Below are 12,594 nucleotides of genomic sequence, written 5' to 3'. Positions count from 1 at the left end.
ACATGCATAGCCACTCAGTGCTTGGTGCTAAGGAAGCTTTGTGGATTTGGAATCAGAAAGAAAGCAAACGGTTTCCCAAAGGTATCTCAGGGTCAACAGAGAGGTTCAGCCAGAGCTTTCTAGTCCCTACCCCCTGATTGGATCCAAAGGGTGATGATTAAACCCTAAAATAAAAAAGCAGGCCAGGTGTAGTGGCTCATGCTTGTAATCCCAACATTTTGGGAGGCTGAAGTGGAGATCACTTGAGTCCAGGAGTTTGAGACCAGCCTGGACAACACAGCAAGATCCCATCTCTAAAAAAAAAAAAAAATTTTTTTTAATTAGTTTGTCCCTGTCTTCCCATGTGCAACCTTCCTAATGTGTTTGATATGCATCTTTCTGTTTGTATGTATTTTTAGAAAATGTTTATTGTTTTGTGTGCAAAAAAAAATTAATAAAATTCTTCTAGTCCAAAAAAAAAATCACTAACAATACCAATACCTGTATATACATTTAGATTTTTTTCTCTATGTAATATATCATTTAAAAATGGTATGAAGTTTAAAAAAAAATTAGTTTGGTGTGATGGCACGCACCTGTAGTCCTAGCTACTTGGAAAAAAAAAAAAGAAGGAAAAAAATACCAGGTTGGGGACTACCAAAAGGGCTGCAATTTTCAGCTGCACACTGGCCTGTAAGCTGCACACTTTCACACGTGTGGCTCCTGGAAAGCATCATTACACTGAAATTACCAACAAAGAAGCAGGTTCAGAAAGGTGACGTGATTTGCTCAAGACCACTGAGCTATGTATGATGAGGAGCCAAGATCTGAATGGCTCGAAAGGGCCCCCTCACCCCACTCCCAAGCTTAGAAAATAAACACAGCAATAGCTCTTCATTACCCGCTTTTTTCATTGTGATAAAATATACACAACATAAAAAATACCATTGTAACCATTCTTAAGGGTGTAGTTCGGTGGCATTAAGTACATTCACGCTGTTATGCAGCCATCACAACCATTCATCTCCAGAACTTTTTCATCTTCCCAAACTGAATCTCCATACCCTCTAAACAGTAACTGCCCATCCTCCCCTTGCCCCAGCCCCTTGTAACCCCAGGGCTTCTGCCTCTATGAATCCGACTACTCTAGGTGCCTCATGTAAGTGGGATCATTCAGTGTTTGTCTTTTTTGACTGGCTAATTTTCCTTAGCACAATATCCTCAAGGTTCATCCGTGTTGTAGCAGGTATCAGAATTTTCTTCTTCTTTTTTTTTTTTTTTTTTTTGAGACAGGGTCTTGCTTTGTCACCCATGTTGCCATGCTTGAGTGCAGTGGTGTGATCTCGGCTCACTGCAACCTTAACTTCCGGGGTCAAGCAGTCATCCCACCTCAGCCTCCTGAGTAGCTGGGACTACAGGCGTGCACCACCATGCCTGGCTAATTTTTGTATTTTTTTGTAGAGACTGACTTTGCCATGTTGCCCAAGCTAAACATTTCCTTCTTTTTTAAGGCTGAATAATATTCCATTGTATGTCTGTACCACATTTTTTTTCTCCATCTGTCAATGGATATATGGGTTGCTTTCACCTTTTGGCTATTATGAAGAATACTGCTGTGAACATGGGTATACACACAGCTCTTCAAAACCCTGCTTTTAATTCTTCTACCAGAAGAGGAGTTGGATTGATCATAAGGCAATTCTATTTTCAAATTTGTGAGGAATTACAATTTTGTTTTCCACAGTGGCTGTACCATTTTACATTTCCACCAGCAGTGCACAAGAGTTCCCATTTCTTCAAATCCTTGCCAATAGTTGGTTTCTATTTTTGTTTGTCTTTTTGTCGTTATCTTAATAGGTGTGAAGTGGTATCTCATTGTGGTTTTGATTTGCATTTCCCTAATGATAGTGACGTTGAGCATCTTTTCATGGACTTCTTGGCCATTTGTATATCTTTTTTAGGGAAATATTCAAGACAGGGTCTCACTTTGTCGTTCAGGCTGGAGTTTAGTGGTGCAATAATGGCTCACTGCAGCCTCTGCCTCCCAGGTTCAAGTGAATCTTGTGCCTCATTCTCCCAAGTAGCTGGGATTACAGGTGTGCACTACCACTCTTGGCTAATTTTTGTATTTTTTTGTGGAGATGGGGTTTCAGCATGTTGGACAGGCTGGTCTCGAACTCCTGACCTCAGGTGACCCACCTGCCTTGGCCTCCCAAAGTCCTGGGATCATAGTGTCATTTGAGGCACAAAAGTTTTAAATTTGATATAGTCGGCCCAGCGTGGTGGCTCATGCCTGTAATCCCAGCACTTTTGGAGGCCAAGGCGGGCAAATCACGAGGTCGAGTTCGAGACCAGTCTGACCAATATGGTGAAACCCCATCTCTACTAAAAATACAAAAATTAGCTGGGGCTGGGCATGGTGGCTCGTGCCTGTAATCCTAGCTTTTTGGGAGGCTGAGGTGGGCAGATCACTTGAGGTCAGGAGTTCGAGACTAGCCTGGTGAACATGGTGAAAACCTGTCTCTACTAAAAATACAAAAAAAATTAACCAGGCGTTGTGGCAGGTGTCTATAATCACAGGTGCTTGGGAGGCTGAGGCAGGAGAATTGTTTGAACCCAGGAGGCGGAGGTTGCAGTCAGCCGAGATCGCACCATTGCACTCCAGCCTGGGAGACAGAGCGAGACTCTGTCTCAAAAAAAAAAAAAGAAAAAAAATTAGCTGGGCATGGTGGCATGGGCCTGTAGTCCCAGCTACTCAGGAGAATCGCTTGAACCCGGGAGGTGGAGGTTGCGGTGAGCCGAGACTGCACCACTGCACTCCAGCCTGAGCAACAGAGTGAGACTCCACCTCAAAAAAAAAAAAAAAAAAAATTTGATACAGTCCAACTTAATGTAGTTGTTGTTGTTGTTGTTGCCTGGGCTTTTGGTGTCATATCCAAGAAATCATTGCCAAATCTAAAAAGAAACTTAAAAAAGAGGAAAAAAAGAAAGAAAGGAAAACAAACAAACACAAGAAATCATTGCCAAATCTGGTGTCATGAAGCTTTCCCCCTATATTTTCTTCTAGGAGTTTTATGGTTTTAGCTCTTACATCTTTGATCCATTTTGAGTTAATTTTTGTATATAGTATAAGGGAAAGGCCCAACTTCATATCCACAACCTTTTGTAATAGAAAAAAAAGTTGGAGAACAACAGTAGAGTTTTGGGAAATGGAGCCATAAACCATTTCTTTTTCTAGGAAGTTGGGTGTCTTGCCCCCTCCTGCCCTGTGCTCCGTCTAGCCTCCACACAGTAGTCAGCGTGATCTTTTAAGAAACTTACATAAGTGAACCACATCACTTCCCTGTTTAGTCTTCAATGGCTTCCTGTTACACTCACAGTAAACGCAAACTTCTTGCCGTAGCCCAAAGGCCCCGTGTGATTTGACTCCTGCAGATTTCCGCTGCTGCCTCTCCTGTTGCCTCCTCTCTGGCTTGCTGCACTGTCGTCACATGTGATTTCTGACCATTGTTGCAGCTCATCGGGCTCTTTCCTGCTACAGGGCCTTTGTACATGCTGTTCCTTCTCTTTGGACCAACCTTCCTCCGTCTCTTCACGTGGCTAACTCTCATCCTTCCAACCTGGCAGAAACGTCGCTGTGTCTTAGATCAAAATATAGACTGGGTGGCTTCAACAACAGAGATTTAGTTTCTCGGTTCATAAGGACAGAAGCCCAAGATCAAGCTGCCACCACGGTCAGGTTCTGGTGAGGGCTGTCTTCCTGGCCTCTAGATGGCTGCCTCATCACTGCCTTCACATGGCAGAGAGAGAGAGAGAGAGAGAACAAGGGCAGATCACCTGAGGTCAGGAGCTGGAGACCAGCCTGGCCAACATAGTGAAACCCCATCTCTACTAAAAATACAAAAATTAGCTGGGCGTGGTGGTGGGCGCCTGTAATCCTAGCTACTAGGGAGGCTGAGGCACGAGAATTGCTTGAACCCAGGAGGTGGAGGTTGCAGTGAGCCGAGATTACACCACTGCACTCCAGCCTGGGCAACAGAGCAAGACTCTGTCTCAAAAAAGGAAAAAAAAAAAAAAAAAAAAGAGTGAGAGAGAGAGCAAGCTCTCTGGGGCCTCTCTTATAGGTGCAGTAATACCACCATCCCAAAGGCCCCATTGTATTTATTCAGAGTTGTATCACATGGAGCCTGTTTGCATTTCTTTCTTTTTCTTTCTTTTTTTTTGAATGCCCAGGCTGGAGTTCAGTGGCGCGACCTCAGCTCACCACAACCTCTGCTTCCTGGGTTCAAGCAATTCTCCTGCCTCAGCCTCCTGAGTAGCTGGGGTTACACGTGCCCACCACCGTGCCCACCACCATTCCCAGCTAATTTTTGTATTTTTAATAGAGACGGGGTTTCGCCATGTTGGCTAGGCTGGTCTTAAACTCCTGACCTCAGGTGATCTGCCTGCCTCGGCCTCCCAAAGTGCTGGGATTACAGCCGTGAGCTACCATGCCCAGCTGAGCCTGTTTGCATTTCTGACCTGAGGACACCTCAGAGGTGACAGGACCAGGGCAGAGGTCCAGCCCAAATAGACATGAGTGCACTTAAGTGGAAGGGCCGAGGTATGAGTGCTGGAGAGCCAGGTTCTTTGAGGTTCTACATGTACCAGCTGAGGATCAAATGGCATGTGTTATTGGGAGAAGCAGTCTCTGTGGACATGGATACTGAAAGAATAACAAGGGCTGGGCACAATGGCTCCGGCCTGTAATCCCAGCACTTTGGGAGACTGAGGTGGGTGGATTGCTTGAGCCCAGGAGTTTGAGATCAGCCTGGACAACATGGTGAAACCCTGTCTCTACAGATAATTCAAAAATTAGCCAGGTGTGGTGGTGTGCACCTGTAGTCCCAGCTACTTGGGAGACTGAGGTAGGAGGATTGCTTGAGCCCAGAAGGCCAAAGCTGCAGTGAGCTATGATTGTACCACTGCACTCCAGCATGGGCAACAGGATGAGAACCTGCCTCAAAAATAAATAAATAAAAATAAATACATAAAACCAGAAAATCAAGTGTTGTATTGGGCTTGGAGCTCTCATATGTAAACTGCAGAATAAAGCAAAAAAAAAGAAAAAAACCCAGTTATTTGGAAAAAAATTGCCAGGCACGGTGGCTCATGCCTGTAATCCCAGTACTTTGGGGGCCAAGGCAGGTGGATCACGAGGTCAGGAGTTCCAGACCAGCCTGGCCAAGATGGTGAACCCTGTCTCTACTAAAAATACAAAAATTAGCCGGGCGCGGTGGCAGGTGCCTATAATCCCAAGCTACTTGGTAGGCTGAGAAAGGAGAATCGCTTGAACCTGGGAGGCAGAGGTTGCAGTGAGCTGAGATCGCGCCACTGCACTCCAGCCTGGACAGAGCAAGACTCCGTCTAAAAAAAAAAAAATTGGCAGCAAGAGGAACCCCAATACCATCACATTGGGAGTTAGGGCTTCAGTATATGAATTTGGGGGAACTGAATTCAGTTCATAGCACACCTCCTCAGAGAAGCCATTGTTGACCTTCTAATCTAAGCCAGGGTCCCTCCACACTCCCCAGCCTGTCACCCCCACTAGGCAGTGTCCGTCAGTATGCTCCGTTCTTATCCGTCACGGCATCTTGGTAATAGCAGGTAACTGTTCATTAATTAATGCAGCAGTTTGTTCAATATCTGCCCCCTCCATAAGGTCATAGATTTCAAGAGGCCAGACTGTGGCCATTACTCCTAGATCCCTTATTCAGTGCCTGGCACAGTTCGAGTGTCCACCTAATACCTGTTAGATGAGTGAGCAAACCCCAGTTTATAATAAGTTCACATTCTTGACTTTTTCACTATGAGAGGTGGGAGAGGAAGGAAGTTAACAAGCACTGAGTGGTTACCAGATGTTGGCACTTAGACTGAGTTCAATACCAGCTCTGCCACTTACTGGTCATATGACCTTAGATTAATCAGCTCGCCTCTTGTGCCTCAGTTGACCTTCTCTAAGAGATATCAATACATATTTGGACCACGAGAAGCAACTGGAAGAGGAATGACAGCAGGGGTGAGGTGTGGGACAGAAAACAGAGGCAGGAGGTTGATTGTCTAGAGGGAGCACTGGGATTGTTAGGCACCCCCATCCTTGTATCCTGTGCAACCAGATGGCTACCCCTCCACTCTGCAAGAAGGCAAGGTTTTTTCTTTTTCTAGAGAAGTTAACATGGAGGAAGTCTGGACTCAGGGCCGGCAGACACAGAAAGGGTCAGGACAAGATACAAAGGTAAATGTGGAATGGGAGGCCAGGCATGGTGGGTTATCCCTGTAATCTCAGCACTTTGCGAGGCCGAGGTGGGAGGATCACTTGAGCCCAGGAGTTGGAGACCAGTCTGAGCAACATAGTGAGACCCCCATCTCTATTTTACTTTTTTTTTTAGTGGGGAGATGGGGGGACTCCCAGGCCCTTTCTCCAGCTGTGCCAAGAGAATTCTGGCAGCCAGAGGTATGCAACCCAGGTGAGAGATAGGGAGATTATTTTCTGAAGGCTCGAAGGCCAGAGAAGAGACCTACGGAAATTGATACTTACATGTCCCTCAGTGTAAAAGCCAGATCATCACTCAATTCCCCTACAGTGAAGCCCACCAGTTGACAGGGCCCTCACACTGATACACACACACACACACATGGGCACACACATGCACGCACACGCACACACAGGGGCACACGCACACACGGGCACACGCACGCGCACACACACGGAGCTGCCAGTTATTTAGTGCTTCACTTAAAAATCAGCGTTTAATTATATATCACCAGATACCTGAAGGAAATCTCCAGGATAAGAGAGGAAGGCTAAAGCAGACAAAGGAACAAAAATGTTTGAAGCAAGTAAAAGATGCAGAGAGCAGAAGGAAATACAAAACAGGGCTTCTTAGCGTCCTCAGAGAGTTAAGAGAAGATATTATGTCCCTGAAATAAGATACTATAAATGCTATATGAAAAAGGAATAAGAGAAGAAGAAAGGGCACTGGAAAAATAAAACGTGAGAGTCAAATTTTTTTTTTTCTTTTTTTTGAGACGGAGTCTCGCTCTGTCGCCCAGGCTGGAGTGCAGTGGCGCGATCTCGGCTCACTGCAAGCTCTGCCTCCCGGGTTCAAGCCATTCTCCTGCCTCAGCCTCCAGAGTTTCTGGGACTACAGGCGTCCACCACCATGCCTGGCTAATTTTTTTGTATTTTTAGTGGAGACAGGGTTTCACTGTGTTAGTCAGGATGGTCTCAATCTCCTGACCTCGTGATCCGCCCGCCCTTGGCCTCCCAAAGTGCTGGGATTACAGGCTTGGGCCACTGCGCCCGGCCGAGAGTCAAACTTTTTAAAAAGACGGGCCAGGCATGATTGCTTGTGCCTGTAATCCTAGCACTTTGGGAGACCAAGGTGTAAGGAACACTTGAACCCAGGAGTTCGAGACCAGCCTGGGCAACATAGGGAGACTGCATCTCTACAAATTTTTTTTTGAGACGGAGTTTCGCTCTTGTTGCCCAGGCTGGAGTGCAGTGGCGCGATCTCAGCCCACCACAACCTCCACCTCCTGGGTTCAAGCGATTCTCCTGCCTCAGCCTCCGGAGTAGCTGGGATTACAGGCGTGTTCCACCACGCCTGGCTAATTTTGTATTTTTAGTAGAGATGGCGTTTCTCCATGTTGGTCAGGCTGGTCTCCAACTCTCAACCTCAGGTGATCCACCCACTTCAGCCTCCCAAAGTGCTGGGGTTACATGCATGAGCCACTGCTCCCAGCCTAAAAATTTTTAATTAGCTAGGCATGGTGGTGCACCTGTGACCCCAGCTACTCGGGAGGCTGAGATGGAAGGATGGATTGAGCCTAGAAGGTTGAGGCTGCAGTGAGCTGTGATCACACCAGTGTACTCCAGCCTTGGTGACAGAGCAAGATCTGTCTCAAAATAATAATAATAATAATAGTAATAATAAAAGGTCAATGGAAGAATCAAGAGAACGAAAAGGAAATTTCCCAGAGGATATAACAGAAAGACGATGTATGGAAATTAGAGGATCGATCCAGGAGGCCCAATATCTGACTAAGGGATTTTCCAGGGATCCCAGAGAAGGCGAAGGGGAGGAAATGGTATGAGAACGTTTTATACTGAAGGACATGAATCTTCACACACACACACGGAGCTGCCAGTTCACCTAGGAGAGATGGGGAAGGACGGACGGTAACAAGTACTGAATGGTTATCCTCAGAGGACCCAACAGAAATGACAAGAGCCACTTGAAAGCACGCCGTCACCAAGTGTCAGACTACCAGGGACAAAGAGAGGAACCTACGAGTTTTGCAGGTAGAGAGGACAGATCACAGATCATCAGGAATCAGAATGGTTTTAGATGCTTCAGTGGCAACACTGGAGGCTGGACGATGAGGGAGCCATGCCTTCAAAATTCTGATGGGAAATTACTTCCAGCCTACCATTTTCATGTCCAGTCAAAGAAATCAGAAATTAGGATAGAATAACGACATTTTCAGACAAGCAAGGGTGCAAATATTCTACCTCCTATGTGCCCTGTCTCAGGAAGTGATTAGAGGATGTCTTCTACCAAAATGAAGGTATAGATCAAGACAGAGGGAGACTTGCAAGCCAAGAAACAGGTGCTCTAGCCGAGGAGGACAGGTGCGCAGCTGGTGTAGAATAGAAAGCAAACAGTGCAGTTGGAAAGTGGGGAGGAGGCCGGGCACCATGGCTCACGCCTGTAATCCCAGCACTTTGGGAGGCCGAGGTGGGCAGATCACCTGAGGTCGGGAGTTCGAGACCAGCCTGACCAACATGAAGAAACCCCATTTCTACTAAAGATACAAAATTAGCCAGGTGTGGTGGCTCATGCCTGTAATCCCAGCTACTTGGGAGGCTGAGGCCGGAAAATTGCGTGAACCGGGGAGGCGGAGGTTGCGCCATTGCACTCCAGCCTGGGCAACAAGAGAGAAACTCCCTCACAAAAAAAAAAAAAAAAAAAAAGGCCGGGCTTGGTGGCTCACGCCTGTAATCCCAGCACTTTGGGAGGCTGAGGTGGGCGGATCATGAGGTCAGGAGATGGAGACCATCCTGGCTAACACAGTGAAACCCCATCTCTACTAAAAATACAAAAAATTAGCCAGGCGTGGTGGCGAGTGCCTGTAGTCCCAGCTACTTGGGAGGCTGAGGTAGGAGAATGGCGTGAACCTGGGAGGCGGAGCTTGGAGTGAGCTGAGATCATGCCACTGCACTCCAGCCTGGGCGACACAGCAAACTCCATCTAAAAAAAAAAAGAAAGAAAGAAAAGAAAGTGGGGAGGAAAGGTCCAGGACATAGCTCATAGCTCACTAGGAAAACAAAAACAACTGGTAGAATATGCAATTGGATGGAAGAGGCATCTTATAGGTCTTTTGGAGTGTTTGAGGAGATTTAGAAATATGTACACAGAACTAAGCAAGTGGAGAAAATTGGCGCAATTATTACCTCTGGGAAACGTAAATGTCTGCACTAAAAAATGTAATTATAGTATGTTCTTTGGCTTAGCAGTGGACAATATCTACAAAGTCATAAGAATGTAAACCCTAAATATTGAGTTAGCTAAAAATGGTGATAAAACTATATTGGAGCCAGACATGGTGGTGTGCACCTATAGTCCCAGCTACTCAGGAGTCTGAGGCCAGAGAATCATTTGAGCCCAGGAGATGGAAGCCGTAGTGCACTGTGGTTGCACCTGTGAATAGCCCTTGCACTCCAGCCTGGACAACATAGCATGACCCTATCTCTTAGGATTTTCTTTCTTTTTTTTTTTCTTTTCTTATTTTTTATTTTTTATTTTTTTTGAGATGGAGTTTTGCTCTTATTGCCCAGGCTGGAGTGCAATGAGATGGTCTTGGCTCACTACAACCTCTGTCTCCCTGGGTGCAAGCAATTCTCCTGCCTCAGCCTCCCGAGTTGCTGGAACTACAGGTGCCCACCACCATGCCCAGCTAATTTTTTGTATTTTTAGTAGAGAAGGGGTTTCACTATGTTGGCCAGGCTGGTCTCAAACTCCTGGCCTCAGGTGATCCACCCACCTTGGCCTCCCAAAGTGCTGGGATTACAGACGTGAGCCACCGCGCCCAGCCAAGACCCCATCTCTTAGAAACAAACAAATAAACAACTATGTTGGGAGGATGGAGAGAGGAACAATTGGGTGATGTGATGAGTTAGCCCTCATCTACTGTAATAGGGTGTTGTAAGGAATATTACTAGTGTTCACTAATATCTGCTTCTCCCTGCTTTGAGTCACATAGAAGACTATTTCGTAACCCCTTACAGTTGGGCATGGCCACATGACTACTTTTGGCCAGTAGCTTCAGGTGGAAGTGATGTGTCGCCGCCGAACTAAAGCTTAGATGATCCTGCAGCTGCCTGTTCTCCCTCTCTGGTGATCAAGGGGGCCTTGGGTTAAGATAGCAGGGCCACAGGAGTAAAGAAGCCTGGAATTGCCTCTTGGAATTTAGTTGTCCTGGAAACACTGAATGGACTCTGTGAGAGATAAACCTTTCTTTTGTTAAACCACCGGGATTTGGGTATTTAGGCATAGCCTTGCTTAACCAAATCCATGCTTCAACAAGTACTGTCTAAAATGGATGAATCAAGAAATAGACACGAAAGCATATTCTTTAGAATTGTGGAGATAATCACTATAAGAATAGCTAAAAACATTCAAAGCGGTTGCCTCTGGGAAACAGGACAGAGGAATAAGTGAGCAAGGATGGGTAGAGGGGCAGCTATTCTCATTATTGTCCTGCATGACTTTTTACACTATGTAATTGTGTTACATTGGCAGAAATAAGATTTTCTTTTTTTTTTTTTGAGATAGGGTTTCGGCCGGTCGCCCAGGCTGGAGTGCAGTGGCGTGATCTCACTGCAGCTTCTCCCTCCCGGGTTCAAGTGATTCTCCTGCCTTAGACTCCTGAGTAGCTGGGATTATGGTGCTCACCATCACGCCTGGCTAATTTTTGCATTTTTTGTAGAGATAGGGTTTTTCCATGTTGTCCAGGCTGGTCTTCAACTCCGGAGCTCAAACGATCTGCCTGCCTCAGCCTCTCAAAGTGCTGGGATTACAGGCATGAGCCACCACATCCGGCCAGAAATAAAATTTTCTAAAAAGCTATATACATATATGTAATTTGGAAGGATCCCCACCAAGTCATGATAGTGGCTGTCTCTCGGGAGGGAGGGCGTGCTACACAGAACATGTGAGGAACTACAGATGTGGCCAGACCCGGGACGGCACTGTGGGAAAGGAGGCTATCCAGATGGAAAGCCAGTCTAGGGAGCTGTTTGTTTTTAGACATGGGGTGTTGCTCTGTTCCCCAGACTGGAGTGCAGTGGCATTATCAGAGCTCACTGCAGCCTCCAACTCCCAGGATCAAGTGACCCTCCTTCCTCTGCCTCCTGAGTAGCTGGATCTATAGGCACACCCCACCATGCCCAGCTAGTTTTTTTTTTAAGAGACAGTGTCTTGCTGTGTTGCCCAGTCTGGTCTCAAACTCCTGGGCTCAAGCAGTCCTCGACCTCAGCCTCCCAAAGTGTTAGGATTACAGGCGTGAGCCACCATGCCTAGCCAAATCTGCCTTTTAGAGTGAGCCGCCAACTTACAGGGGTGATGAATTGTGGGAGAGGGAGGCTGCTGCAGTGTCCCCGTGCGAGCTGGTGAAGTTGGACTAAGACATCCACATCACAGATGTCTCCTGAGAGCCTGCTTTTTTTTTTTTTTGAGACGGAGTCTCGCCCTGTCACCCAGGCTGGGGTGCAGTGGCATGATCTAGGCTCACTGCAACCTCCGCCTCCTGGGTGCAAGCAATTCTTCTGTCTCAGTCTCCTCAATAGCTGGGATTACAGGAGCATGCCACTACGCCCGGCTAATTTTTGTATTTTTAGTAGAGACAGGGTTTCACCATGTTAGGCTGGTCTCGAACTCCTGACCTCGTGATCCGCCCACCTCAGCCTCCCAAAGTGCTGGGATTACAGGCGTGAGCCACTGCACCTGGCTGAGAGCCTGCTTTTTTGCCAGGCACTGCTGGTAGGCCCAAGGATACAGCAGGAAACAAAATGGACAAAGTCTTCTGGCTTCAGGGAACTTACATGGGCGAGAGACCCAAGTGGGCAGAAAAGAAGACGAATGTAAGTCAGGAAGTGGTTTGTGCTGTAATGAAAAATGAAGCTGCTGAAGGAACTAGAGAGAGTTGGTGGGGAGGATGGTACTTTAGATAGAGTGGTCAGGGAGGGCCTCTCTAGGAGTGACCTTTGAACAGAGTCCTGAATTAAGTGATGGAGCAAGCCGTGCAAAATATGGGGGGACCGGGGTTCCAGGCAGAGGCAAGAGCGAGGCAAGAGCAAGTCCAGAGGCCCCGAAGTGGGGAGGTGGGAGCGGGCTTGACGTGTCCAGGGAACATCAAAGAGGCCACTGTGTGGCAGGGGCACATCAGTGGAGGGGAACATGCTGGGAACGGAGATCCCAGAGGTAGTCGGGGCAGCTTGCAGAACAGAGAGAATTTTGGGAAGTCACTGGGGGATTGAGAGCAGGGGAGTGGCATGATTTGTCTTGGGACTGG

At 46.9% G+C, this 12,594-nt stretch overlaps 1 protein-coding gene across 2 annotated transcripts in view; it reads left to right on the top strand.

Annotated features, from left to right (window-relative positions):
- The window catches only part of OPRD1 (opioid receptor delta 1), a 59,536-nt gene that overhangs the window by 31,385 nt on the left and 15,557 nt on the right, over positions 1-12,594 (top strand). The window lies entirely within an intron of this gene.

Source organism: Symphalangus syndactylus, chromosome 22 (assembly GCF_028878055.3).
Source record: "Symphalangus syndactylus isolate Jambi chromosome 22, NHGRI_mSymSyn1-v2.1_pri, whole genome shotgun sequence".
Taxonomy (NCBI): domain Eukaryota; kingdom Metazoa; phylum Chordata; class Mammalia; order Primates; family Hylobatidae; genus Symphalangus; species Symphalangus syndactylus.
This window is presented reverse-complemented; position numbering and strand designations above follow the sequence as displayed.